This window comes from Accipiter gentilis, chromosome 12, assembly GCF_929443795.1.
Source record: "Accipiter gentilis chromosome 12, bAccGen1.1, whole genome shotgun sequence".
In the NCBI taxonomy this organism is placed as follows: domain Eukaryota; kingdom Metazoa; phylum Chordata; class Aves; order Accipitriformes; family Accipitridae; genus Astur; species Astur gentilis.
The window spans coordinates 25231590-25235561 of record NC_064891.1 but is presented as its reverse complement, the minus strand read 5'-3'; positions in this window follow the sequence as shown (position 1 = coordinate 25235561).

The window sequence follows — 3972 nt, the reverse complement described above, 5'->3', positions numbered from 1 at the left end:
GCTTTGTGAATTATTCATGCAAGTGTGGAGGGGAAACCTGGATGCAATAAAATAAGAGTTTCTGTTTACACGTGAGTCTTGTCTCTGTCCTGCTTCTGTTCAGCTCATACAGAATGGCCGTCTGTGCTTAAAACTGCCTCCTGTCAAAATACCTTTTCACCAGTGTTTTTGCCCCACTGGTGTGTATAATGACAGCAAGGATCAAACCAGTCACCTTCCCCTGCTCTGAAACACCAGTGTTGGTAGAGAAGGCTCATTTCCTACTATTTGTTTAAGGAGGCTGTGGACACGGGCAGTAGATCTAATAGCCACGCTATTGCAGCAGAAAAGCAATGCCTTAATTCCACATGATGAATATTACAAGTAGAGGTCTCCAGAATTTTCTTTTGATGCTTCAGGGACACTGATAGATTTCAGCCCTCTGAGACTCAGGAATCTGCCGTATGCCACCAAATTTGACATATGCTGTGCTCAGTCAGACTTTTTTGCATTTTACTAAAGCAGAAGCACATGGACTAAGTCAAACAAAATTTTATTTTCAGTTTTCAACGTTTTATCAACAAACACAAAAAGCTTTGCCTTGCACAGGATTATCTGTATTGCAGTTCTTGCTTCAGATGTCAATTTTAGATGTTACTATCTAAATGAAGATATTGAAATGAAATGGAGATGAAATCTGTATGACAAGTTACTGTGAACGCCGTATTGTTTTCCTCAGGAGCTAAACAGCATCCACTGTTGCTACCTGGGCTACATTTGTCCTTTGTATGGAGATTTCTGCTTCTTAATGCAGGTAAAAACAAACAAACCAACCAAGCCTTTGCACCCCAGATAAAAATTCATGGTCAAGTACTAAATGCCCTGTATCACTTTCTGCTTGTGAAGCAATGGACAAAATACAAATTTAAAATAAGCTACCCACGGGTGGATGTAGTGTGAATATTGCCTGGTTTAGAAAGTAATGTTCTTTTGCTTCTGTTCCAGACTTTGGGCACTTTTAATTGACTTGGAATCACACCCCTGTAACGTTTGAAAACCACTTGTAGTACAGCTCTTTGGAGCAGGGACTCTTGCATTAATGTGTGTATGGCACTGAATGGCTACTTGTTTTGGGTTTGTGTCGTGGGGTTTTGGTAGCGGGGGAGGAGACTGCAGGGGTGGCTCCTGTGAGAAGCTGCTAGAAGCTTCCCCAGCTCCAAGTCAGACCCACCTCTGGCCCAGGCCGACCCAAACAGTGATGGTGGTAGCGCCTCTGGGAGAACAGATTTAAGAAGGGGAACCTGCAGTGAGTAGTGGGATTGGAATGTGAGAGGAACACCTCTGCAGACCCCGAGGTCAGTGCAGAAGGAGGGGGAGGAAGTGCACTGGAGGAGGTGATGCCCCTGCAGCTCATGGTGAGATGTCAGGCTGTCCCCCTGCAGCCCGTGGAGGTGAACAATGGAGCAGATGCCCACCTGCAGCCCGTGGAGGACCCCATGCCGGAGCAGGTGGATGCCCCCAAAGATGGCCATGACTCCATGGGAAAGCCTGCGCTGGAGCAGTCTGTGCCTGAGGGACTGCAGCCCACAGAAAGGACTCACACCAGAGAAGTTCGTGGAGAACTGTCTCCCATGGGAGGGACCCCACACAAGAGCAGGGGAAGAGTGAGGATTCCTCCCCCTGAGGAGGAAGGAGCAGCAGAGACAAGGTGTGATGAACTGACTGAAACCCCCATCCCCTGTTCCCCTGTGCTGCTGGGGGGGGGAGGAGGTAGAGAAAAATCGGGAGTGGAGTTGAGCCTGGGAAGAAGGGAGGTATGGGGGAAGATGTTTTAAGATTTGGTTTTACTTCTCATTATCCTTGTTTTGATTTGATTGGTAACAAATTAAATTGATTTTGTTTCTTCCCCAAGCTGAGCCTGTCTCTTGCCTGTGACCATAAGTGGTGAGTGATCCCTCCCTGTCCTTGTCTTGACCCACAAACATTTCTTTATATTTTCTCACCATCATCCCACCGAAGAGTTGGAGGGGGAAGTGGTGAGGAGTGAGTGGTGCTTTGTTGCTAGCTTGGCTTAAACCACAACACTACAGCCTTCAGTCCTAACTAGGCCTTTCGGGCAGGATCACAATTAAACACTTACAGGGGTGAAAACACTGAAGTGCTGGTTGGCGACCTCAGATCTAGCTGGATCATTGTTTCTGTGGTTCTTGTGCCCAAAGGCTTCATCGGGGATCATCCTCTCTCTGCCTCAGAGAAATTATCTAACTAGATGAGGCAAAGAGTGGGAGGAGAGGTGAGACGCTGAGAGCAGAGAAGACTTGTCCAAGATGACGCAGTGCCAGAGCCAAAAATAGGAGCCAGAATGCAATGCCCTTGTCCACATGACTCTCCTGGAAATAGTTCTTAAGGCCTTGGAGTCTAATTCAGGTTTTTCCTTGCATCCTAAGCACTTGGGTCATAGATATATTTCTGACCTCTCGATTATGGAGGCAAATCAAATGTCCCTTTTCTAGGCAACACCTATGAAAGATGCATGCGGACATTAGGTTGAAGGCCTTTTTCCTGGAGGAAAATGTTCTTCCTTTCCCCAAGGATGCTTTGGCCACCCTTCTTCTACTTCAGCCTCTTTCTGCTAACACTGCTTTCTTGGTATAGATTGTGTCATATCAAGTGCTATATGACTGCCATGTACAGGCCCAGGCAGATAAACCCTCCTTTAGCTGTTTTCCATGAAGTTTCATTTCTCTTGGCATGTGTCTAGTGCCTGGTTGGGTACCCTCAGGCTGGTCCCTCAAGTGAATCCCTTCTCTTCCCAGCTCAAGGCATAAGAGACAACATGGATGGGCCAGCGTGCTGCTGGCTGAAGTGCAGACCTTGTCCCTTTTTTCTTTTTTAGCTGTCTTTATCTACTTTACTATTCACAGATCCAGGAACTTTCCCCAATTTTCCTTTTCTCTTTTAATTCCTGAGCTGCTATTTTTGGGCTTCCTATGGCTTTCCTGTCCATTGTGCTGGTTTTGGCTGGGATAGAGTTAATTTTCTTCATAGTAGCTAGTATGGAGCTATGTTTTGGATTTGTGCTGAAAACAGTGTTGATAATTCAGGGATGTTTTCATTATCGCTGAGCAGTGCTTACACAGAGCCAAGGCCTTTTCTGCTCCTCACCCCACCCCACCAGCGAGTAGGTTGGGGGTGCACAAGAAGCTGGGAGGGGACAAAGCCTGGACAGCTGACCCCAACTGACCCAAGGGATATTCCAGACCATATGACATCATACTCAGCATATAAAGCTGGGGGAAGAAGAAGGAAGGGGGGGACGTTCGGGGTGGTGGCGTTTGTCTTCCCAAGTAACGGTTACGTGTGATGGAGCCCTGCTGTCCTGGAGATGGCTGAACACCTGCCGGCCCATGGGAAGTGGTGAATTAATTCCTTTTTTGGCTTTGCTTGAGTGCTTGGCTTTTGCTTTAGCTATTAAACCGTCTTTATCACAGCCCACGAAGTTTCCTCACGTTCTCTCTTCCGATTCTCTCCCCCATCCCACCGGGGAGGGAATGAGCACGTGCCTGGGTGGGCCTTAGTTGCTGGCTGGGGTTAAACCACGACACCCATGCACCTGCCACGAAGAACAACGGTCGCTGTGGCCCTACTGCCGTCCTCCCGTCCAGCTCCGTTGGAGCCGTTTTTCCCACACGAGGAGTTTTTGGCGTGGACGTAGCCTCTTCTTAGCTGCTTTCCGTACTCCGAGCATCACCTCCCAAGGCGAAGCCCCATCTCCTTAGCCCTGTGCTTCCAAGAGGACGTGTTCGGTAAGGAGCACCCTCTGTTCCCCTTTACAAGAAGACACTCGCTGTGGAAACACCTCCTTAATTAAATGCCTATAGCCCTCTCCAACTTCACGCAGCGCCGGGGCGGGGCGGTGCTGCCACCCCCGCCGCTGCCCTTGCCCGGCCCCGGGCGGGCGGAGCGGGGCGGGCCGGGGGCGGGCCGGGGACG